Here is a 27,118-nt window from a genome sequence, read left to right on the forward strand (position 1 = left end):
GCTTACTGGCAGTGACACTGTAGCAACTCAGCATGAGGGATAACTGCTGGTTCCAAGAACAGAAGAGGGAAGCTGCTACTGCTACTACACAAGGGCAAACCTGATATCGAATTTTAATTCAATAAGTTAATTGACTATTTGACTTTATGACACTGCTTTCAATAAGCAAATGTTAAGTCTGTTAAGACTTGACTTGTGTACTAGTTTTGTAATTATCCAAGTAAAAGATGAAAACTCTCTTACAACAACATAGAGAATTTCTTCTGCTATAACACAGGAGAAAACAAAAGCATTTTGGCTCCAAATACACTACTGAACTTTATAGTTTTACTATAGCTTATCTGATCAACAGGATATATATGGGTATGCAAAATTCCATTAACTTTGCTAACTCAATACTTATATCCATATTTCAAAGAAGAAAGAACATTTATTTTACTGTTTTTGAAATAAATATAGAAAGAAGTTGAACATATCCTCTTGATACACAATAACTAAACATATTTTTAATTGCAATATTTCTTAAAAGTTAAATTTATTAGAGTCTAGATATAAAGACAATTTACTTAATGTCATACTATCATTTTCTCATATGTACTGTATAGATGTAGATTATAGATGGAATGACCAAAATACTCTTCAAAAATGATTGATTTTTATGTAGAAAAAAATATGTTCAAACCTCAAACAAAATTCTGAAAATGAAAATGGTCTGTCATATTACGGCAGCAAATGGCCATGTAAAGATATCAGGCTTTTCCTATTTTATCAAGGTACCCAATAATTTTAGGTAAATTTATTTTATAAAAGTTAGTCAGTGAGTAAATATTACATATAAGTCCTATGAATTTTTTTCTTGTGGGTCAGGTTATGGCAGCCCTGGCTAACATCTGAACATCATGAGAGATCCTAAGCCAGATCCACCCTGCTAAGCTGCTCTTGAATTTCTGCCTAGCTAAGATTTGAGGTTATGTGCACCACAGATAAATAATATACCATAAAGAAGAACATATGTAACATATATTATAAAACATAATAATAAAATAAACACCTGTGACACCACCCACCCCCCTAATTTGTAAAATCTGACATTATTAAATGGCTTCATCCATCTCCACTTGTTTGCCCCTATGTTAGTATAGCACTTTTAAATGACTACTGATTGGTATTATCTCATTTTCTAGCAGAGTATGTGCCCCCTCCCGCTTTTGTTTTCTCTCTTAATAATAGCTTGGCTATTTCTTTTGCCATTTCCTATAAATTTATTTTCAATTACCAAAAGCTCAAGATCTCAGGATCCATTAAAGACAACTGAGATATTTGTTTGAATTGCATTTCAGACAACTGAATATTTGATACTGAATCCTCCTATCCATTACTTCTATTTGTTTAGGTCTTTCAGTAAATTTTCATAATATTCCTCATACATGTTTCACACAAGTTTTGTTGGATTTTTTTCTTAGGCACCTTACATAGCCATAAAAGTTGCTCTTCATTAGCTTATTCCATTTAAATTTAATTCCTAATTTTCATTGGCTTAATTGCCCCAAAAGTAGGAACATAAATATCATTATTTAATTTTTTTAAGAAAAACAAAAGCATTTATTCAACATTGTATTTTCTTAGCCAAAACATATTACATGTGACCCATGCTTCCCCCCCCGCCCAGGTGAGCTTAAAATAATGTAATCTATGACCTTTCTGATACATTGCCAAATATGATGCTAAAAATGTAGTAATAAAACTACATAAGCTAGGGGTGCCTGGGTGGCTCAGTCAGTTAAGCATCTGCCTTCGGCTCAGGTCATGAGGCCAGGGTCCTGGGATCAAGCCCCGCATCGGGCTCCCTGCTCAGTGGAGAGCCTGCTTCTCGCTCTCCCTCTACGGCTCCCCCTGCTTGTGCTCTCTCTCTCTGTCAAATAAAAAAACAAAAATCTTAAAAAAATCCTACATAATCTAAATCAGAAGGAATCAACCAAAGCAATATGTAAAACATAATATGAGAAAACATCATTTCAGTGGCTATGTTTGATATGCTTTATCATCTATTTCATTATTATCCTGTTTCATTTAGTTATTTACTACTGAAAAGAGAGATAAATACCATTCAATCAACTTATTGGATATCACCTGTAGAATATACATGTATCTGTATTTTGCTTAAGAAAAAAATGGTTCATTTATATAACAATTGCTCTGTGCAGAGTTAATAGTAGTCAACCTTCAGTTCAATTCTGTTTTCAGACCAACCATGAATCTTTGGATCAGAGTACACATGAAATATTGTCTCATAGATGCCCTTCAACAGATGAATGGATAAAGAAGATGTGGTCCATATATACAATGGAATATTACTCAGCCATCAGAAAGGATGAATACCCAACTTTTACATCAACATGGATGGGACTGGAGGAGATTATGCTAAGTGAAATAAGTCAAGCAGAGAAAGTCAATTATCATCTGGTTTCACTTCTTTGTGGAACATAAGGAACAGCATGGAGGACTTTAGGGGAAGGAAGGGAAAACTGAAGGGGGGGAAATCAGAGGAGGAGACGAACCATGAGAGACTCCTGGAAACAATCTGAGGGTTTTAGAGGGGAGGGGTGTGGGGGGTTGCGTTAGCCTGGTGATGGGTATTAAGGAGGGCACGTACTGCATGGAGCACTGGGTGTTATATGCCAACAGTGAATCATGGAACACTACATCAAAAACTAATGATGTAATGTATGGTGACTAACATAACATAATAAAATAAAATTAAAAAAAAAGAAATAGTCTCATAATCTTTAAATTTGTAATAAAGGATTTTTTTTAACAGTAAATATTACGAAACTGGTAAGAAGCTAAAGTAATTTCCTAAGACAAGCCAGCTATGAAACCTAAACAAAAGATTCCTTAGTTTCTTACCTTTAAGGAAAAGCTTTATAAATGACTCAAAAAAAAAATCTAAAGGTAAGTTTAATAAACTGCATGTTCCCCCACTCTTTTTTTTTTTTTTTTGAAAGAGACCATGTGTGCATGTGGGCATGTCTGTGCGAGCAGGATGAGGGAGGAGGAGAGGGATAGAGAGAATCTTAAGTAGGCTCCATGAGCATGGATCCTGGTGCGGGGCTCTATCTCACAACTGTGACATCATGACCTAAGCTGAAATCAAGAGTCCGAGGCTTAACTGACTGAGCCACCCAGGTGCCCCTCCCCCATTCTTGAAGCCAGTCATTCTTGAGAAATAATCTGGCAGCACCTGTCTTTTAATATTACAATAAAGGCTGAACTTGGTATTAAAGTCTTAATTCTGAATCAGTCTGGGAGTGATCAAGAGTCATGTCCTTTTCAGAATCCTCATTAGTGAATTTAAACAAGTATGTGTGAACACTACCTTCTCTTTCAGCTCTGTAGTCTTTTCCTGTAGAGAGGTCCGTTGCGATTCTCCAACTCAGATGCACTTACTATGGCTTATGTTTTTAAGAACTAGCATACCAGAAGGAAGGTAGAAGTAAACTTTCAAAGCAACCAGGGAAGCACTGATGAAGAAAAATGGAAACCAATGGGAAAGACTATAGGTGCTGCCTCTGAGTGAACGTTCAACATCCTGTGGGGAAGGAAAAACAATTTTCCCTCTATCCTAGGTTCTTGGCTGAGACCCTCCTGTAATAAAAAAAATTAACAGGAGAAAAACAAACAAAAGTTTAATAACATGTATACCTCTTGTATACATGGTAGAGACCTATAAAAACTGAGTAACCTCCAAATGGTCCAAGCCACCATCTTTTTTTTTAAGATTTTATTTATTTGTTTGAGAGAGAGAGAGAGATAATGAGAGCACAAGCCCAGGGAGGGGCAGAGGGAGAAGCAGGCTCCCTGCTTAGCAGGGAGCCTGATGCGGGGCTCCATCCCAGGATCTTGGGATCATGACCTGAGCTGAAGACAGATGCTTAACCGACTGAGCCACCCAGGCACCCCAACCAAGCCACCATCTTAAATCTTGTTTCCAGCTAGAGACAAAAGATGTTGTAAGTGGGGAGTCAATTATGAGAGGCTACCAGGAAAAGGATAGTAAACAGGAGTAAGGTTGTTACACAGATTTAAGTCATTTAAGCCTTCTGTATCAATCAGAGTTTCTAGAGATTTAGAGTTAATCTTCTCTTCCTGATATATATAGAGAGAGTTTGACCCTTACAAATGGAGATTTCCATTATAAATGTAAATATATCTTATAAAAGAATAAGTTCTACTCAGTTTTCAGAGCTTCACCTGTGTCTGCTCTTTCTTAAAAATAACTAGCTTAAAATAATCAATATGCCAAAGAGGCATATTTTGGGATGGTATATTTTGCTCTCTTTCAGTCCAATATAAGGGGGTTTCCCAAAGGATGTTATCTCTTATTCTTCTTGGAATGCAGCCAAGGTTTTGAATCCTCAGCCCCCAGTACTGCAGGACCCAGTGGTGGGTATCTCTTTATCATCTGCTTGTCCCACTCCATGAATGTTATAAAAGAAAGTTTGACAATTGCTTTCTTAGTTTCACCATCAAAAGGTCGCCCTGTTGCAACTTAGCATAGCACCATAAATAGTCTTTTGATATCTGAAGAGGTACATTTTTATGTTTCTACATTTTTTACTTATGGGTGAAGTAGAGAAATGAAGCTGTAAGCTCTCTTACCGCCGGGGTATCTATTTGAGAAGAGCCTCTTGCAATCTGAAATATTTTCCTGTCTCCAGAGGGTATTAATGAATTAGGTTATAGAGTCTCCAAAATTAATGGAGCTTTATTTTAATGGGTTTATAGAGATTTATAAATGTGTTTCTATATTTACTATTTCTAAAGGTTTACAGGAAATAAAGAAGCTGAAACTTTAAATAAGCTAGTCTTTTAAGAGAAAAAAACATTTTTCTTTCTTTCTTTCTTTCTTTTCCTTCCTTTCTTTCTTTCTTTCTTTCTTTCTTTCTTTCTTTCTTTCTTTCTTTCTTTCTTCTTTCTTTTCTTTCTTCCTTCCTTCCTTCCTTCCTTTCTTTCCCTTCCTTCCTTCCTTCCTTCCTTCCTTCCCTCCTTCCCTCCTTCCCTCCTTCCCTCCTTCCCTCCTTCCCTCCTTTCTTTCTTTCTTTCTTTCTTTCTTTCTTTCTTTCTTTCTTTCTTTCTTTCTTTCTTTCTTTTCTTCTTTTTATTTGACAGAGAGAGACACAGCGAGAGAGGGAACACAAGCACGGGGAGTGGGAGAGGGAGAAGCAGGCTTCCCACGGAGCAGGGAGCCTGATGCGGGGCTCCATCCCAGGACCCTGGGATTGTGACCTGGGCCGAAGACAGACGCTTAACAACTAAGCCACCCAGGCGCCCCCAAAACATTTTTCTTACAGAAACTGTGAGCATGTTTATGTAAGAACCCAAGTTCACATTTTCAAAATGAATCTTTGTACAAATTAGACTGGTTTCAAAACAATTTTATGACTTCTCAAAATTTTATGTGTTAAATATAATACAATCAATGGATTTTATTTTTTACTGTATTGTTTGTTTTTTCACGAAGACACTAATAATTCTGAAATTCACAAACTTTTTATATTGGCTTATTGATCAGATAGCAAATTTATTTCTATATACTGATTACAATTGTGAAAAATTTAAAACTATATTCATAATTCTGACAAAATTCTTATACAATAGTAATTATGTACAAAGTAGTATGGAATGTCTGTACATAATTTTCCAAGATTCTTATATGGACTCATGAGTTTTGCTCATCTATTAATTATTTTGCATGACAGATGTTTACTTTGTGAAAAAGAAGTTAAGTTTGTTAAGTTATTGTGGGTAACTGAGACTCTATTAAATTAATAATAGAAGAAAAGCACAGAGGTGTGTGCAAGGTAATGGGATGTGTTTTAACAAAAAGAAAAAAAGAAGGAAAGAAAGAAAGAAGTTTGTAAAATAAGGTATGTGTTTCAAAAGATAAATCCTGGATACATAGAGAAAGTTGTGGAATTTTTGCAGTTAGGAAATTTAGTCTTGGTTTATATAACTACAAATAATGGGACTGCAAAGAAGAGTTGAAATGTATTAACATTTTGACAAATTTTGCTCAATGTTGATGAGCTTATTCACAAGATAATTTATAAAGAAGGAGCTGTGAATCTTTTAGTTGGTTTTCTCTTTGTTAAAATGACAATTGATCTTAAAGTTTTAAGTCTTAACAAAGAGGAATAAAAAGGTTACCCTTTGTGTAATCTGCTCAGAAAGCAGAATTCAGTATCTCACTCAAAAATTTTTCAGTGCTTTGTGTTGACTTTATTGAGTTCTAGAACAGTAGTCAGCAATTATTTTTTCTCTGTAAAGGGCCATCTGTTAAATATTTTAGGTTTTGAGGACTATAAGGACTGTAAGATCTGTCACAACTACTCTGTCATTATAGTGGAAAAGCAGCCATTGACTATATGTGGAGGGGGGGAAATTTGCCACCCTAAAATGTATCTCTTTGGCATGTGGATTATTTTAGATTGAATATTTATTTATTTATTTATTTATAGAGAGGGAGAGAGAGAATCTTAAGCAGGCTCCATGCCCAGCACAGAGCCTGATGTAGGGCTCAATCTCACAACCCTGAGATCATGACCATGCTGAAATCAAGAGTCAGAAACTTAACCAACTGAGTCACCCAGGCACCCCTTAGGTTGATTATTTTTAAGAAACAGAAGACTCAATAAATTTTTCCTTTTTGCTTCTCCACTAACTGCCTGAAAGAACTTAGATAGAAGACCTGTTCCAGGAGAGAGCTACCACCATAGATAATGACGGTATAATATGAATTAGGTGTGGTAGACAGGGAGAAACATAGCAAAGGATGTTTGATAAAATTCCTCTCTATGTCCCATTGTTTCTGTATAGCCCAGCAAACATTTGTTTACTAAACATTTACTCTTTTTCATTTTCCTTTGAGTTCTCTTACTTACCTTTGAATCCTCAGACCCCTACCCCCTTCTCCTTAGCTCTGGATGGTGCATAAGTCTCAATTGCCTGATAGCCCATGGGCCTTATATTCTTCTACAGCTCCCATATGTACAGAATTAAATTAGATTTTCTTATTTCAATCTATCTTATGTCAATTTAATTCTTACACCAGCCAAAAGAATCTTAAAAGGTAGTTTTTTTCCTCCCCAACGGTATAAAGAATTAAATGTAGTTGTATTCAGTAATACTTATGAGAATTGAATTTTCATGTCTCACAGAATGTTGTCCCTATTTTAAATTTTTTGAAACATTTGAAAATACAAAAACTAATCTTAGTTTATGAACTGTACCCATGAACTCATGGCTAGGCCTATTGGCATGGTTTGCTAACCTCTGTTTATAGATTATTAAAGGCTAAAAGAACAAAGAGTCCTCATTTTAAAGAGCTAAAATTCTTACAACCATATGTCACCTTCTTCTAGTTTATTTTAAAACAGTCTATTCCCACTTGGATTAAATAGATAAGCAAATATTGTTTCTCAGGTGCCCATCATTCTATCTTAATCAAGTATCTAAATCTCCTTTGATAACTGTTTTGATTTTGTCTTTCCAAGATCAGACCCTTAATTAAAAAAAATTAAGGTATCTTTACACCTGAAAGTATTTTTGAGATTTCCCAGCAGGCCCTAAAACAGCACAAAGATTTCTTCTTTCTCCTTATTAACAAGAAAAAAGATACTATAAAAATTAAGGTTATTTGGTCTGCTCCACATTTATTAATTAGCTCAATACTATTATAAGATGAATAAAAAGAATAACTAAAAAAAATAAAGAAGCTCATCTTTACCTAAGTTACTTTTGCACATAAAATGATTTTATCTATAAAAATTTAAGAGATTTTACACTTCATAGCAAGGCCCTGGGTATTTATCCGGTGTTATTTATAATATTCAGTTATTATCCTCAAATGACAATGAATTAGAGTCTCATGAAGTAGTAGTGGGTTGTACAACCTAATAGCTCACTTCCATTTTTATACTCTCGATTACTGTAATAAATTAACAACAGCCATTTATTCTCTTCTGTAGGTGAACTTTATTTTCCTCTGATTTTTACTTGAAGAAACAAAGGTTAGAACTCCTGTATTCAACAAAGAAGGTCGGTCTCTATGACTCAAGGAAAGGACTCTACTAAATATCTTAACTATTGATACATGAAAGAAAAGACTCTTGACTGAAGATTGTCAAGCTTATATCACTTAGAAATCTTTCCAAGAGGAAATCTTTGCTAGAGGGCTGAATTAGGCTTCCTAAGACTATTTCACAAGAAGATGACTTCATGGAGGCAGACTGCAGATCCAAGGTCCAAGGGAACAAGAATTAATTACATAGGACTGAATAAACTGATGAGAAAGTTTTACTAGTGGTTATTTGTTTGGAATATTGTTGATGTTGTTTTAATACTCTATTTACCGATGAATACATAATCACTTTTTTTCCTTCTAGATCTCTTACCCTCAATTTAGAATTGTTTTATCCTTTTATAAATAGAAATGAAGCATTTTGAAATGCAATCTAATTCTCAATGAAGTCTCATAATTCAGAAACAAATATGTTTAGAGTTTTCTTATTTTTGTGGTAATAGTTATCATCATAAGAACCTGCCTCCATTTTACCTTAAATTGGAAAATTTGATTGTGCAACCAAAAACATACTGGGGTGTTATATTTGGGAATGAATCACTTTTAATCAGGTACATCAAGCTCACCATTAAAGAACAAAGGCACCGATGCCTACAAAACCATAGGAAACTGGCCTGGTACCTAGCTTATAGGGCTTCAACCTTACAAGTGATAAAATCACTTCCCGGCAAGCCAGGAACCAGAGCATATTTCGGGGACCTTGAGCAAAGAGAAATTTACTAGTTCTATGGATACAACAGTAAAATCTAGGAGAGAGATTTTCTTGGCCTTGACTTCCTAGCCTAGACTTTACAGAATCCTTTAAATGGTTCAATCTTGGATTCTTTAATAAAATTTACAAACAAAAGGTAGTAATTTTACTTCAGTATCTATTAAATACTACATGATCAAGAAAGCTTATGGGGTTATTTAACATCTCTTATGGCATTTGTGAAAATAAACAGTCTAAACTATAAACCAACCTTTTTTTTCTGATCAATATTTGGAGATTATTTATGGCCAAAACAGGGAATTCTATGGACTGAATGTTTGTGTCCTCCCAAAATTCATATGTTGAAATCCTAATTCCAGTGTGATGGTATTTGGAGATGAGACTTCTGGAACTCAATTAGATCATGAAGGTGGAGCATTCATGAATGGAATTAGAGCCTTTATAAGAAGAAACATGAGGGAGATAATATCTCTCTTTCTGCCACATGAAGACACAGCAAGAAGATGGCCAACTGCAAACTAGGAAAGGGTCCTCATGGGAACTGCTGACACCTTGACGTTGGTCTTCCCAACCTTCAGTACTGTGAGAAATAAATGTTTAAGCTATCCAGTCTTTTATTTGTTATACTGGCCTGAACTAAGATAGGGAGATTGTTAAGAAAATTATTAAAACTGGAAAAAAGGCAGAAAAGGTGGGTGGCACATCTTTTCAATGTTACTCTGACATTGTTTCATAAACTCAACCTAAGATTATACAGTTTTCTAGGGGAATGTATCTGTGCTTGAGTTTGCTATTTACTATTTGATTAGAATCCAGACACTATGAAGTTACTTGCTAAAATGTAAGTTTCTCTCTGATAGAAATGACAGTCTTGATGGTTATGGTTTGATTGCCCCATAGGACAATAATGAGTTTTGTATCTAACCTAGCAGCCCTACTTTAACAAATTTTAGATGGTTTTCTTGTTAGACTATATAAACCCCTTTTCATGAAATGCTCTTGGAGCCAGTTTTACCATCTTAGTGGTTTTCTTCATTAGTTAATGAGTTGAATAAAATGTTTATTTTATATTTGTATAAGTCATTTTTAACTTTTTAAAAGTCATAATTTGACCCATATAAGATATTCATGATTACAGAAACTGGCATTTTAATATAAATGTAAGAATTCATATGGCTATTCTCATAAGGCTTCAATATCATAGAGAAGAAAATAAGGCCAAAATTTAGTCTCTTTTTACCTTGGGTTATATTTAAATTTTCTGATGCAGACTTTAAATTAATTAGATGTGTATCCTGTAATAGCAAAGAGGATGACAGGCATTCTGGACACAGATTAAATGGTCTTAATGTCATGAACCAGAAATTGTCTCTAGAAATAACTGATCCTATTTTCCAATTACTTTCAGAAATGACAGAATAATAGTAAATCTGCCAAAACCAAAATTGTTTTTGGTAGATATTTTCCAAAGGTCATATTGTGAATACTAATGAAGTCAATGCAGCAATTTGTTTAGTTATTTCAATGTATATTTATTAGCTGACTCAAACCCCACAGGCCACTGAGAAATGGTGTTGCACAAAAATCAGAATTTTTTACCCCCACAGGAGTAATACTGAAATTTTCCTCTGGCCAAGGTGAATCACTAAATATACTTGTACTTAAAACTTTCCTGTGTAAAGATACAAATGTAGGGATCCGAAGGGGTACATGCACCCCAATGTTTATAGAAGCAGTGTCCACAATAGCCAAACTGTGGAAAGAGCCAAGATGTCCATCGACAGATGAATGGATAAAGAAGTTGTGGTATATATACACAATGGAATATTATGCAGCCATCAAAAGGAATGAGATCTTGCCATTTGCAATGACGTGGATGGAACTGGAGGGTGTTATGCTGAGTGAAATAAGTCAATCAGAGAAAGACATGTATCATATGACCTCACTGATATGAGGAATTCTTAATCTCAGGAAACAAACTGAGGGTTGCTGGAGTGGTGGGGGTGGGAGGGATGGGGTGGCTGGGTGATAGACATTGGGGAGGGTATGTGCTATGGTGAGCGCTGTGAATTGTGCAAGACTGTTGAATCACAGATCTGTACTTCTGAAACAAATAATGCAACATATGTTAAGAAAAAAGAAAAAGAAGAAGATAGCAGGAGGGGAAGAATGAAGGGGAGTAAGTCAGAGGGGGAGACGAACCATGAGAGACGATGGACTCTGAAAAACAAACTGAGGGTTCTAGAGGGGAGGAGGGTAGGGGATGGGTTAACCTGGTGATGGGTATTAAGGAGGGTACATTCTGCGTGGAGCACTGGGTGTTATGCACAAACAATGAATCATGGAACACTACATCAAGAACTAATGATGCAATGTATGGTGATTAACATAACAATAAAAATTAAAAAAAAACTTTCCTGTGTAAAGTATGTATACTGTATTCCATAAGATGGAACTCTGGGGTCTTCATCAACCATTTGCTAAGGCATGTGAACTAATGCAAATGTGAACTAATGGTTGTAAGAAAAAAAGCTGACCTTGTCTACAGGCGAAATTATTTGGAGGCAAGAAAGTATTTTGTCACTTCATCTGGGTGAGAATAAAGTTCTCTGCTGTCATAATTTAAACACTCACACTCCCCCCACCCCAGCCTATAGTCCTTAAACCGACCAACAATATCAACATATAACATATATCTTACTTTTTTATTTCTTAATTTTCTCTTTTCCTACTAAAGTATAAACTTCATGATGTCAGAGATTTTTTTTTAAAGATTTTATTTATTTATTTCGCAGAGAGAGACACAGCGAGAGAGGGAACACAAGCAGGGGGAGTGGGAGAGGGAGAAGCAGGCTTCCCGCTGAGCAGGGAGCCCGATGCGGGGCTCGATCCCAGGACCCTGGGATCATGACCCGAGCCGAAGGCAGACGCTTAACTACTGAGCCACCCAGGCACCTGATTGTCAGAGATTTTTGTCTGTATTCTATTTTCCTGCTATAACCTCTAAGTTAATAAATGTGCCTGGTACATAGTAACGGCTCCATACATATATATTTAATAAATTGAATGAAGTAGTTTAATGAATGAATGGATGGGACTTATTTAAGTCCATTTAACACTATGACAAGATAAGAAATTTTTTTTTTCTTAGAGAGGGAGAGATGGGGTGGATGGAGGGACAAAGGGAGAGGGAGAGAGAGAATCTTAAGCAGGCTCCATGTCCAGGGCATTCATATGTTCTAAATCTTACTATTTTTATGTTAGATTCACCTTAGATTTTATGTTTTTATTTTGCTTTAGCAAAGCTTAATGTTTAATAAATGACAGAAACTGTTACCCCCATCATTATTATATATTACTTTCCTACAAATTCAGTAATTTATAAAGTTTTTTCTTTCCATTTTGGTACTTTTCTTGTGTATTTTTATAGGTCCTCTCAAATTCTGTTGTTAATCAGATAAAGTATAAATTAAAAATAAATATCATTTACATCTAACCCAAGAAAAATCTAGTTTTAAAAACTCTGCAATGATTGCTAAAATATTATTCATATACCTATTCTACCAAAACCCTCCAGAAAACAAAATAAGTTTGTAAGAAATACTTCTTTCTACTTTATATCAGTGAACAATTATGAATTTTGAATAATTAAATAATTCCCACAAAACCGTTGCATACATTTAAGTTATTTATTATAGTAATGGGAGTTTTGTTTTAGGATATGTCCTGTAACAACACTGGTAAGAGAAGAGCAGCATTTTCTATTGAGAAAAATATAATCAAAGGCAGTTAGTGTAGAAAAATCCTTAACCATACATAAAAATTACACTCTAATTTCTGGGAGGCTTTGCACAAAAATAAGTTATTAGGTTGTATTACTTCACCATCAATTTACATTGATCAAACATACTCATTTTCCCACAAATGCTAACTAATCAGTGTACAGTTGTTAAATGAAACAAAAGATCTGATATTGCCTATGAATATATATTTTGTCATCTATAGTACATGTTAACATTCTAATTGCTATTTTGAACTGTAAATATAAACACAAAAATATTGGAGTTTAAAATTTAGTTGAAAGTACAAAAAAAGACAAAAATTCAAATACTGATAGGAGGTCTAAACATGACATTTATTTGTGTACCAAAAGAGTCTTTGTCAGTTAGTCTTTAGAATCTGTAATAATGTTCTCCTTAAGAACACTGCAGATATTAAGTAGGGATTTTCAGGTTATAATGGCAGATAATGGCAACTAGTTTGCTCTCCAACCACTGGAATACACATTAAATATTCCAAAAAGTTTCCAACTTGTAGCAGCATTGGAAACTAAGAATCTTTAATCTGCAAGGTTCAAAGAAGTATTTTTATTTACTAAAGCATAAGTGAGCTCATGAGGCCGAATGTAGTAGACAACAGAGATAAGGAGGGACCATAAAAACGTCCATTCATCTATCTGTTAAACTGATTCACTCTCCCCCTCGGAAAGAGAGAACTGTATCATCTTTCCTCCCCAATCTGCCTCATTCATGCCTCTCATTTTACAATCAGTCCCATTCTGAGCTGAGAGAATTACAGGAATGGTGCTCTTTGGAGAATGGTGTTATTTACAATCTCTGCCAATGAAAGAAAAAAAGAAGTTCTAAGAATATCCAGAAACAGATATCTACCTCAGTGAAACCAAGATATCCTTCCTTAGACCAGAAAACTTAAACATTACAAACAGCATTACACCACAAAAACAAAACTTACAATTACAAAACAGCAACAATAGAAACTATTTTCCACCAGCTGCTGGATGGGCTAATCAGTTATCTCTTTGTTTTACAAATTAAGAAAATAATTCTAATAGTAATCTCATGGCTATTATAAGAAAGAAGAATTTACTGATTTAGACCTGAAACTGACCTAATAGCAGATAAAGTTTTATATCTTCTGTTTCATAGATGTCACAAGTCACAAAGCAACAACAATCACAAAACAAACCAAAAACCCGATCTTTAGGAGAAAGATGCACCACATGAGTAGAAATTAGTTTTAAGAAACATACTATATTATGTTCTCAGTAAGAGCATTGAAAGCTATGTGAAAACACAAGAAACCATGATCAAAACTGAGTTGATTTCAAAGTCAGGAAGAAAGGAATAAAGAGCTCAGCGAGACTAGGCAATATGGCAATGATTTAATTAATGAATGACTAAAATTCAGTCTTGAAAACAATGAAGCCTAGTGATGGTGTTGGAGAAACTGATCCATCCTGTGGAGGACAAACCTAGGACACTTTCCCTGAACATAGAATAACAAAAAAGAGAAAGACAATCACAAACTACAGGGTAAGACATGGGGAAGATAGAATGAGAAAATTTATCTTCCCAAGAAGGAAATCAAAACCGAAGCGTAATGAAAGAAAATCAATATAAGATATAATTTAAGAAGACATTATACAACTGAAGAAAGATTTGACTTATAAGACAAAGTGCTTACCAAGAAAAATACCCCATCTTAACCTAGTGAATTTGTAAAACATTTCAAGAATTTCAAGAATTTCAAGAAAAAATTAGTAATTCTAAAATCAAGGAGGCTGGAAATCAGTTTTACTCCAAGGAATAAAAAAAAAATGACCTTTGAAATTTCTGTAATAATAAATGCAGAAGAGAGTAGAGTAAAATCCACAGTATTTTGAGAGAGAAAGAAAGTAAAAAATACTTAATATGCCAGATGGTTTGTCAGTCATGCTAAGTGTGTAGAGAAAGTGAACCACCCATGTTCTCTTACAAGAAACACGTGAAGATATATTCTAGCCAGCACAAACATAGATTATTAATTTAGTAATCAAATATTTAATGATAGCTATGTGTAGTACCATTATTACAGTAGACACTATATTAGGCACTAAGGATAAAAATTTCACATAGTACTAGAAGGTGATACTTGTACCTACACATTGCTAGAGAGAAAACCAGGAGCTATGACCCAGAGAGAGAATCAAGAAAGATCCCGGAGAATGCTTTCATTGTGTTGAGAACAAAAGAATGAATAGTAGTAATCAGAGTCATTGGGATGAAGGAGAAAGTATCTTCAAAGATCCTGGGAAGAAAGTAACTATGACATGGCTCTGGAACTGAAAGACGCCACTGTGGCTATAGAGGAGAAAAGATGATGGTGCCACATGATGCATGGGAAGTAGTAGGGACCAGAATATGCACGGCCTTACAGGCCATATTAACACTTTTGATCTTTATCTGAAAATCATGGGAAACCATTGACTGATTTACGGGGTGTGTGTGTGTGTATTTTGTTTGCATATGAGGTACATGTTCAAATTTACATTTTTAAAAGTTCACACTGGTTGAAGTATTTAGGAATAGATTAAAAGGGGATAATTTGGATATAGGGAAACCATCTATGACATCATTCTATTTGTGCACCTCCAGAGATGATGAATTAGAGTGGTGGTGATGAATACAGAGAACGTATACATCTTAAAGATACACCAGACTGAAAACTAGGTTTTTGATGTGTGCAAGTGATTGGATAGTAGTATCTTTTCACTAAGATAAAACATGTTAGAAGAGGTGGTTTTGGTGTTGGGGAGAAGGTTACATGAATAGGGTTGGGAAATTCTAAGTGTGAATATCCTTTGAGACATTTAATTGAAAATTTCAGATTTCAAGGAAGCAGTTGGGTCTGGATTTCTGAAGAGAGTTCTCAGACAGAAATACAACTCTGTGAGTCATCACATGTGGGATTTATTAAAAACTTTGGAACTGGATAAGACAGAGAAAAGAGCTCACAAATATACAAGCCTGGTAAAGATGAACTGATACTAAGCCCTGAAAAAAAGTTAAAATTAAACTGAGAATAAATATTTTGCAAACATAATTTTTAAAAAGAATTCCTAAGAGAACATCTATAATAAATGGCTTTAATAAGACAGAGGTTTATTTCTTTCTCATCTAAAATAAGATTCACGTGTAGCAATCCGGGCCTTAATTGGTACTGCCAAGGCTATCATCATCCTCAGCAAGTAATTTTGATTCTCAGATTCTCCTTTGGCTCCAAGATTCCTGCTATAGCCCTACTTTATGTCCTTATTCCAAGCAGGAAAAGGAGGAAGAATGTAGAAAATCTGGAAGACTTACTTGATGTATGCTTCAACTCATTGCTCGCTCTTGGGTGCAATGTCACTGGGAAATGTAGTTTTGGGTTGAACACATTGCCATCTGGAATGAAATGTGCTTTCTGTTAGTAAAGAAGATAATAGGCACTTGGGAAGGCAACTGTGGGAAATCACTCTTATACACTACTATTTATGGTATATATTATTACAGACTTTCTGAATGAAATTTTGTCAAACTTTATTTAAATATTTAAATTTGTATACACTTCGGATGGAGTGTTTTCACTTTTAGGAAGCTATTCTAACGAAACAGAGAAATTCTGTCTCACCAAGCAGATTTGGGAAGTTTATAGCTATGGTCATCCTGGTATTTAGATTGGAAACAATCCAGATGTCAAGAAAAGCAGTCAAAGTTGTAGGTTCTGGATATCACCTAATTAATTCTTGACTGGGGCATGGGATATAGTTGTGCCCCTTAAGATAATTGAAATTGGAGTTCCTGGTCCCATTATTTTAATAATTAAGCTTCAGTAACTATGTCAAACTTAAGTCTTTCTCTTAAGTTTTGATATCTTATACTCTGGTCAGCTTTCCCAAAGTAATCTCTTTCACTCTCATTTGTCCAATGCTCTATAGCCTGATGCCAGTTAAACACCGTATATTGCTCTAGTCTGTTATCAGTATTGGAAACAGGTAAGCTTTATCATCATCTAATTATATTTGGTTTGGTCATTGGGAGAGTTCATGTCCTAGTCAGTGAGAAATATGATATTTGGTCCATTCTTCATCTTTCAAAAACCATGTGAAATTTCTTTCCTCCTATCTATGGTCGGAGACCACCAGCTATATTCAGTTTGTTTCCATAGGATCCTAACTTTCCTAAACAATTTGGCTTGCATAACAAATATTGAGAAAGATACAAATTTACTCTTTATAAAAAGATAATTATTTAACAGAAAAAAGAATATTATATACATTACACTCATATCATTAAAATTAACTACTAAATTAAGTTAAAATTACTAAATCACCTTTCATATGTATTATAACTTTCTTGTTAAACTTCATATTAAATTTTCTTCTTATGACTATAAACTAAAGAGTTATGCTTTTATTTACAGACTCAACTTGTTCAAAATAATTATAATATTTTCTCTGTTAGGCACATACCATCAAAATGTAGACAATGAGAATCTTTTTCTAACTGAGTTCATATAATCCTTGCACTATCCCACCTATCTTTGAAATCTTCCTCATTTTTGGGCAGTCATACTATGTTCCAGGTCAAAAGATCAGCTATTATCTAAGAAGTGCTAGTTGTTTTTTAAAAAAAGAAGAGAAAAATTTTAGAAAGTAAATTCTCGGCATTGGGGGCTGCGCATCAGATTTTTGCACATGAGAAAGTCTGGTAGATAGGATGAGATTAATGGTGGGTCAAATTCAAGCTAGGACTAAAAAAGTTACTACTTCTAAAAAGGCCACAAGTTCACAATATATCTAGCTTCATGTTATTAAATCTTTTTTTTATGTGAAGTTGAGTTTATCAGTGACATGCACACTTAAATTATTAATCCTCCCTAAAGTTTTAGTATATGTGCTGCCGAAGCGAGCACCCTCCCTAAAGTTTTAAATGTGCCCTTTTTCTTTAATAATTCTTATGCTTCATTTACTTCTATTTTAGAGTCACTTCATTGTCTTTCACTATTCGTTACAGTAAGAGAAAGAAATGTTCTCTAATGTGTTTTATTCCCTTTAGTCATCTTATTGATAGGCAGTGAAATAAAATATATAGAAATAAAAGTTCATTTTATTTTCATATTGTAGAAATGAAGCTGTAGATAATGAGATTGAAATAATTATTTTTAAAGTAAAATGTTAAAGTGTGTGCTGTTAAAATTATGTTTTGTGACATATGCAATTTAGATTTTAAGTTAGAAAAACTCATTCTATGTAGTTATTTTTAGCAAATAATTAGTGATACCTTTTTGTGCGCTGTTATGAAGGACAGCATTTGTTATTTTGTAGGTCTCAGTAATCCTTGTGCAAATATGAAATGCAAATACATAATTAGCTAATTTATTAATCATTCACTTAAGATATGTACTCTGTGTCAAACATTCTTCAAGGTCTAGGGATATGATAATAAACAAGATACTTATATCTCTCTCCTCCCCTAAGTTACAAAAGCAGTTGAGAAAACACCCAGTTAAATAAATGATTATAATGCAGCTTGATGAATGTTACGGTAGGAGAAACTAGAATTTTATGGGAGCCTATTGCAATGGTACAGACCTGTCTTAGTGATGGTCTTCCTCTGAATGCCACACTTAGGTTAAGAAATAGAGAATGAGTAGGACTTAGCCAGACAGAGGGTAAAGGTTGCATAGTGGAAGTGATGGCCTTGCAGAGTGAGTGTCATCTATATTTAGGAGTCAGACATCTAAAGGGCAAAAGTAAGTCATTGAAGGGACTTAGGTAGTGAATAATTAGATTTGCATTTTTAGAAATATTATTTAGACTGGAAATTTGAAACTGTAAAGGGATAGGGTGAGAGGAAACAGAACAATTAGGAAGCTGTTTCAGAATCTCAGGAAGGGATGATAATGGCCTAGAACAGAGTGGGACAAGTGATGATAGAAGGATAGAAAATAACCCATATCCAAACCATCAAAAAAGCCTGTTGAATTTATTATCAAAATGTTTCCAGAATCTGATCACTGCTCACCATCTGCCTTGCCACCATCCTGGTACAAGCCAACAACACATGTCGTTTCAATTATTGCAAGAGCCTCTTAACTAGAGCCAGATTTAGCCAATAAAAATTTTATCTGGCAACCCTACTCCTAGCTGCTCTCCCACCTCTGCCTCTTCTCCCTTGTCAGTCTCTTCTCAACATGGCAGCCAGAGTACTGTTATAAAAACACAATCTTGGGGCGCCTGGGTGGCTCCGATGGTTAAGCATCTGCCTTCGGCTCAGGTCATGATCCCAGGATCCTGGGATCGAGTCCCGCATCAGGCTCCCTGCTGGGCAGGGAGCCTGCTTCTCCCTCTGCCTCTCTCTCTCTTTCATGAATAAATAAAATATTAAAAAAAGAAAACACAATTTTGAAAAGCTCTTAAAACCCCCAACTGGGCACGATGTATTATATATTTTACAGTGCTTGGTTTAATTTGCTAATAGTGTTTAGGATCTTTGCATTTATGTTAATGAGTGCTTTGGTTTCCAGTTTTTCTTTCTCTTTCTCAGTCTACCATGGTCAGGTTTTGCTATTGATGTTAAAGTCTCATCATTAAATGAATTACGGAGTAATCTATTTTTTTCTGTATTCTCTGAAAATGTGTTTATAAGATTAGATTTATCTTTTCTTCGCAATTTGGCAGAATTTGGCTGAAAACCACTTAGGCCTTGTGTTCTTGTGTTTGTTATTGTTCTACATTTTAAAATACTGATTCAATTTATTTGTGACAAGACAATATTGTGATAAGTCAATTTTTATAACATTATTTTCCAGAAAATTGACTATTTTGTCTACATTTTCAAGCTCATTGTCATAAAATTCTTCATTGCTTTTTCTTCCTGTAATCTGAATTTTATCTGTACTTACTGTTTTTCCCCCTTTTACATCCCTCAAATTATTTATGTGTTGCTGTTCGTAATTTTACCAGTGGTTTTTATTTATGGTTTAAAAATAATCAACTTTTATCTTGTTGATTTTCTCCATTGTGTATTTGTTTTGAATTTCACAAATTTCTTTTTTTTGAATTTCATAAATTTCTGATCTTGTGTTTATTATTTCCTAACTTCCATATTCTTTGGTTTATCGTATTTTCATATACTATTGTTTTTTTGTTTAAAAGTCTCGTTTTTTTAATCAAAATTTCATGTAACTGTTAGATCTAGATGTCCAATTGATTCAGTTTATTTTATTTTGGCAAGAATATTTCATAAGTAGTTCTGTGCAAGTCTCGTTGATTGTTTTACCTTATGTATGAATTTCCTGAATAATGAGCTGCTCACCTAAGTAAAATATCAAGAGATGAACAATGAAGGATTAAGTATAATTATGTTAAGTGTAATTACCAATTTTAATAGATTTGTTACATCTCAGTATTTATTCTTCTTTGTGAACCTCAAACTGTCCTATCTTCAGCTAATGGGGGTCTCTTCACCTTGCCTCCTGTGTCCTTTTCTAGTCTGTGATAGCGCTTAGGTATAGCATTTCAGAAATGACAAGATGACTAGGCTCACCTTGGATATTTTTGATCACAGCTTAGAATCAGATATATCTTCAAGGAGCCCTGCTAGTTCCTTTTTGTGGAAAATAATATTTGGAAATTATATCTAGGTGGTAAGTTTGCATTTTCTACTGGGCTATCAGTTTTTTGAGTATTTTAGTAGAGACCTAAGAGATATACATTTAATTTATTTTAAAAAGAAAAAATAAATTCTATCTTTTCCTGCTACTTACGAGTCCATACAGCATTGTCCTAGGTTCCTGTCAGAAAGGGAAACGTTCACTATATCTGGACCTCGTGGCGTCCTGAAAATTAAGACGAAGGATGTCCTCAAATTCCTTGCAGCAGGAGTCCACTTAGGTGTCACCAACCTTGACTTCCAAATGAAACAGGCCATCTACAAAAGGAAAAGTGATGGCATCTGTATCATAAATCTGAAGAGAACCGGGGAGAATCGTCTTTTGGCAGTTCATGCCACTGTTGCTACTGAAAATCCAGCTGATGTCAGTATCATATCCTTCAAGAATACTGGCCAGCGGCCTGTGCTTTAAGTTGTAGTTGCCAGCGGGGCCACTTCTATTGCGGGCCACTTCACTCCTGGAAATTTTACTAATCAGATCCAGGCAGCGTTCCGGGAACTGCGACTTCCAGAAGTTACTCTATCCCAGGGCTGACCGCTAGCCTCTGAAAGAGGTGTCTTAAGTTAACTTGCCTACCACTGGTCTGTGTAACGCAGATTCACCTCACACAACAACAATAAGCACCTGCTCCATGGGTCAGATGCGGTCGGTGGATTCTGGGCCCGGAGATTCTGCGCATGTGCGGCACCATTTCCCACGCGCACTCTCCGACGGTCCTGTGTGATCTCTACTTTAACAGAAATCCTGACGAAATTGAAGAGTACACTGCTGCTAAAAAGGCTGTGAACCAGGAGGAATTTCAGGGTGAGCGGACCTCTCTAGCACCTGAATTTACTGCTACTAAACTTGAGGTTGCAGCTGTGTCTGCAGGCAGGCAGGCAGGTGCCCCCTGTGCCTGCCAGTGGTTCCCTACGGAAGACTGGAGCATGCAGCCCCCGACCCCCACTGAAGACTGGTCTGCAGGCCCCCTCTGCTCATGCCACTGAATGAACACTGAGTGGTCTTAAGCTGTTCTTCCATGGTCTCTTAAATAGAAAATGGAATATAAAGTTGGCAGAAAAGAAGTTTCTAAAAAAGTAAGTAAATAAACTACAAATTCATAAAATTTATTTCCCAAATTTAAATGGCAATCATAGGATTTTATTTAATTTGTTTGATTTGTATCTTTATCTTGTCTTTTTTGCTGAAAATCTTGGTTCGTAATGATATTAGTATAATAACGTATATGCTGTAATCTATTTTGTGTGTAGTGGAGTATGTGTATATGCTTATAATAGTTTTAAAATTATACTAACATTAAACTTAATAACAAGCCCAGTAGCTGCAACTTAAGATTTAGTGATCTTTATTTTTGGTTTCACTTACGAGTATATTCAGTCAAAATTGTATTTTTAAATTAACTAAGAGAAATATCCTTGCCATTATGCTACCAATTTATTATAAAGTAACATTAGTGAGTTTCAATTTGGTTTTTATTTTAGGGATTGCCTCACTTTTTAAATTTAATGTTATCTTTTAAATACATAAAACATGAGCAAGGTTCTAAGGTCAAAACTATAAAGAAGGCACATTAAAAAAATACCTAGCTTTCATTCTTGTACTTTCCACCACCTCTCTTTTGTCTTCTTCCTATCTAAAGTTTACTATTTCTTCTAAGTAATACTTGGTTTATCCCTTCACTGTTTCTTTTAGAAAGTATTAGCACATATGTGTGTATATGTGAATGAGTGTGTGTATGAATTCTTACACCTTTGTTACCCAAAAGGTACCCAAAGAGGTATAACGTTTTTTCATTCTTTTGTATAACCTTTGTGCTTTTGCAAATAGTAGGGATGTAAATAGCCTTGTGCATTAGTCACTTAATATTTCTGTGAGTGTATCTTCAGGGCAGATCCCAAAAGTGAAATTTCTGGGTCAAAGGGTAAATGTCTGTTTAATTTAGCTAATTAATAATTTGCTAATATCAAATCTTAGAGGTGGTATGGTTTTGAATTTCTACTAGAAGTGTATGAAAGTGATTGTTGGGCGCCTCGGTGGCTCAGTTGGTTAAGTGTCTGCCTTGGGCTCAGGTCATGATCCCGGGATCCTGGGATCGAGCCCCGCATCGGGCTCCTTGCTCAGCGGGGAATCTGCTTCTCCCTCTGCCCCTCCCTGCTGCTCTTGCTCACTTTCTCTCTCTCTCTCACTCTCTTGCAAAAATAAAAATAAATAAATAAAATTCTTAAAAAAAAGTGATTGTTTTCTCACAGCCTTAACAACAGCGTATGTTTTCAAAATGTTTATCTGTTTTTAGATATCATGCCTCACTGTAGTTTCAATTTGTATTTCTCTTGTTATATATGTGATTAAAGGCCATTGCTGGTTCTTTTTCTGTGAACTATTTTCCATGTCATTTACCTATTTTTTTCCTAAAGCTTTTGGACTTTTTCTGCTTATTTCTTAGATTTTTTTTATTTAATAGCAATGTTTATTTAACCTTTCTATGTGATTTAAAATGCAAATATTATATTCAATTTTGTCATTTATCCTTATCGCTCTTACCATCCCTCCCTCCCTTCCTTTCTCTTCTTTATTCATACCATGCACATTTTTAATATCAAAATAATCAGGAATTTCCTTTTTGATTCTAGATTTTGAATCACAGCAAGGAATTTTTTACCTTTCCTAGATAAAAAAGGAATTCACCTGTATAATTCACTAGTACAATTTTATTTTAGCATTTAGATATCTGATAGTATTTTAAAAAATTCTCATGGTCTGCAATGCATCTTTTGATATACAGAATTTTATTATTGGTTAATCGTAAATATTTTTTAAATATCTCTTATGGTTTTTTTTTGATGAATGAGTTATTTAAAAATAGTCTGTATAGGGGCGCCTGGGTGACTCAGTCAGTTAAGCGTCCAACTATTGATCTCAGGGTTGTGAGTTCAAGCCCTGCATTGAGCTCCGTGCTGGGTATGGAAAAAAAAAAATTAAAAGTGGTCTGTATAATACCACTTCTTTGACAATTTTTGAGACTTTATGAATTAGGTGAGACTTCATTTTTCTAAATGTTCAGTATGTACTTAAGTATTCTCCACATGTTGCTCCAGAGTTCTGCATATGACCACTAAGTAAATTGTGTAGACATTTTGTTCAAATTTTCTGTATCTTACTATTTTGTCTGCTTGGCTTGTAAGAACCTGAGTTTTGTCAAAATCTTCTATGTTGTTGGATTTGTCTATTTCAACTTATAGTTCTGGCCAGTTCAGCTTCACATACTATAAGAGTGTTTTACCACATACAAGAATTAGCATTTTTATATATTCTTAGAGAAATGATACTTTTCTCTGTGTAAATATAGTATATGTATTTAATATATACTAAATCCATCCTGCTTAGGTCTGTTTTTTTCTGATGTTAGAATAATAGACTTAACTGTAACTGCATTAGCATTTTCTTGGAATATACTTATTAATTATTTTAATTTCTATTTTTACTTGACCTTGGGTTTTGGGTGCATGTATTATAAAGACCATATAGCTGAAATTTGATATTTTTATATAACCTGAAAATATGTGTCTTAATAAGTTTAGTTCATATATTACTGAGAAGTAAGGGTTAGTTTATCCCAGATTGGTGTACTGCAGGTTGGGCTACAGAAAGATTTGAGTTCATACATTCCTATAAAGCTCTGTGGAGATGAGTTATGGTCTGGTGACTAAGAAAACCACTCCTGGTACATATTAAGGTTGGAGTCCCAGCCCCAGGTTATATGAAGAGAACATGTCAAATCTTGCTGCTAGGTTGACAAATCAAATGGCTGTAGTCACATGGCTTGAACCAGAAGGGGCAGATAATGCCACCTATCTACTACAAATACCGAGATTGCAGGTCAGGGTTAAAGCCAAGGTTCTGCCTTGTCAAATTGCTGATTAGTCTGGCTCCTGATCTAACCATGGAGAGATTTAATGCTTTCCATGGATTAATGATATTTAAAAGCTCCACAGCTCATATCTGAGGACCTTTTTCCAGTCTGAAACCTACCCTGAAATTCTCTTCATTGCCCTAGAATTGAAAGGGTAATGCAGGATATGCACACTAGTTATTGCTTCTATTTTTATGGGTTTTCCCAAAAAAACACTACCCTAGAAATGTCTGGTGTCTGGGCTTCTAGCCATATAAACTTTATATATGACAACACATAAAATAAATACTGAATGCCTGATTAGTTTCTATACATTTACTTTTCCTTTTAAGTTTGTTTTATATTCTCTGAACTACTTTTCTCTCTCTCTCTCTTTCTTTTTTTTTTAATTTGGGGACTATTTGAGCTGCTTTTGTTTGCTTTCACATATCATTTTTCCTTTTAATGGTTTTGAATGTATATTACAATTTTATTTATAATAGTTATTTTATCCTGAATATTTATTTAACACAATTTAAAGTTAATAATTCAAACATCTACTGACCAATGCAAAGACCCTAGAACTCTTTAAATTTTATCATCCCAATTTTTACATGTATTGTATTAAGTATGTTTTATTTGCCCTCTTTTGAGCTCCACAGATTACAACTTGTTGTTATTGTTATTATTCTTATTTTACACAGAAAATACTTGTTAGATATACTTACTTTTTTCCCCACTGTTAAGCATTTTCATCAGTAAGTAGATTACTTAGAAGTCTCTTCAGTGTAGACTTACTTATGGTAAAATCTCTCTGTTTTTATATATCTTAAATTTTTTTTTGTCTGTTTTTCTCTCCCCGTTGAAAGACAGCTTTGCTAGGCACACACTATTAGGTTAACAACAATTTTTCCGTACAGTTAGAAAATAACCTTCCACCATGTTTTGGCTTCCATGCTTGCCATTGAGTTTTTATTTGTTTTTCTAAGTGCTTTTTAAGTTTTTCTATTCATCTTTGGGATTCCTTGACATTACTCTTAATATAAATGGGAATTGATTTTTCTTGACTATGCCGTATGTAGTGTCTGTGCTTTCCAATTACCCATTCATTCTTCATTTCCTTGCAGTTCCATCATTCTTTCCATACTCTCTTTAATTCCATCACTGCCACATTAGCCCACTCAAAAGTCACCATCCTCTACCAGATTGACAATACACTGTCTTTTACATAGTTCTTGACCTCCCTTAGCCTGCCATAGTTACACATACTTGATTTATCCATTTGTTAAAGTCTTTTTTCTTGGGCTATTGGATGTGGTAGGCAAAATTCTAAAGATGCCTCCACCCTAAGATTCCTGCTCTTTGATTATTCACACACTAATCTGGGCACTGTTGTGAAGGGATCTTGCAGATATAATCAGAGTTCCAAGTCAGTTACCCTTAAAATATGGAGATTATCCACGTGGCCTGACCCAATCAAGTGAGCCCTTTTAAAGTAGGGTTTTCTCCAGGTGGCTACAGAAAGGGTAGTCAGAGAGATTTCAAGTGCAAGAAGGAACTCGCTCACCAATACTAGTTTAAAGATGGAGTGGAGAGTAAGGTAGTATGTGTGAAGGAATGTGGACAGCCTTTACTTGCTGAGAGAGACCCCTGACCAACAGCCAGCAAGAAAATGTGGACCTCAGTCCTACAGTCCTGTAGCTATGGGTGAATTCTTCCAACAACTTCAGTGGGTTTGGATATAGATTCTTCTCCACAGTCTCCAGATAATAGACCAATTTGGCTGATACTTTGATTTTAGTCTGTGAGAACTTGTGCCCAGACCAAGATAACTGCGATAGAATAAATAGATATTGGTTTAAGCTGCTAAACTTGTGGTAATTTGTTATGCAGCACTTGTATGCATAAAAATTTGCTAAGAGGACAGATCTTATATTAAGTGCTTTTATAACAAAAAACAGAGGTATTTTGAAAACAACAGAAAATTAATATCTTGGGCCTCCATACTCCTGGCTCTTCTCTAATCATTATGACCACTCTGTCTCTGGCTTATTTTCTGGATTTTCTTCCTCTGTCCAATCCTTAAAAGCTGGGCTTTTCTATTGATCTTCAATCAGTCACTACCTTTATAATTTTGTCACCGAAAACAAGAGAGTCTATCAATCTGTGCAAAAGTTCTTTCTCTTTCCTTCTTTATGAGGTAATGGATCTCACGTTTTTGTGTTTAAATAGCATTTGCAAATCTTGAGTATTCTCTCAATTCTTCAGCTTATCGAAAAAGTTAAGGATAAATATAAAGAAAACAACCCTATACAACATTTTAAATTTGACACTAAAACTTCACTTAAAATTTAACTGAATCCATAATTTTTTAAACTATTCTGTTTTCTCTGATTTCTTTTCCAATCCCATTCTGCCCTTATTGTCTATGTAATAACATGTAGAATTTAATATTTTTATTAGGATTGTTTGCTAGTTGTTTCAAGTATATGTGTCTCCTCTCCCTAAAGGTGAGGAATTCTTAGGTTTCTGAAAGTAGGGACTGTACCCTATTTTGGAACTCCACCCCCAAAGAGAGCACAATTATGGGAACATTAAATATGTTTAATGCAAATTTTCAGACTTACAGAGAAAATGAGAACTAAAAAGGGGACTTCTATAATAAAGGGAGAAATGGGGATGTGTTTGCATTAGTTCCTACCACCACATTATCTTGAATTTCTCTCCACTGTCAACATTTTAACTCAGAAATACCAAGACCACAGTGCAACCACAGAGAAAGATGAGGACCATATTCTATTTTTTTTTTACTTTCCTTACCAAAAAATACATAAATTTATGTCTAGCATCTTCTGTATGTATCTATTCTAGCTATTTTCTT

General features: G+C 34.7%; 1 pseudogene; it reads left to right on the top strand.

Annotated features, from left to right (window-relative positions):
* The first annotated feature begins 32 nt into the window (after positions 1 to 32).
* LOC114216765 (small ribosomal subunit protein uS2 pseudogene) lies at positions 33 to 21,334 on the top strand (annotated as a pseudogene).
* The last annotated feature ends 5,784 nt before the right edge of the window (positions 21,335 to 27,118 follow it).

This window comes from Eumetopias jubatus, unplaced genomic scaffold (assembly GCF_037043125.1).
Source record: "Eumetopias jubatus isolate StellerSeaLion01/CBP00866 unplaced genomic scaffold, mEumJub1_p1.0 scaffold_11, whole genome shotgun sequence".
NCBI lineage: Eukaryota > Metazoa > Chordata > Mammalia > Carnivora > Otariidae > Eumetopias > Eumetopias jubatus.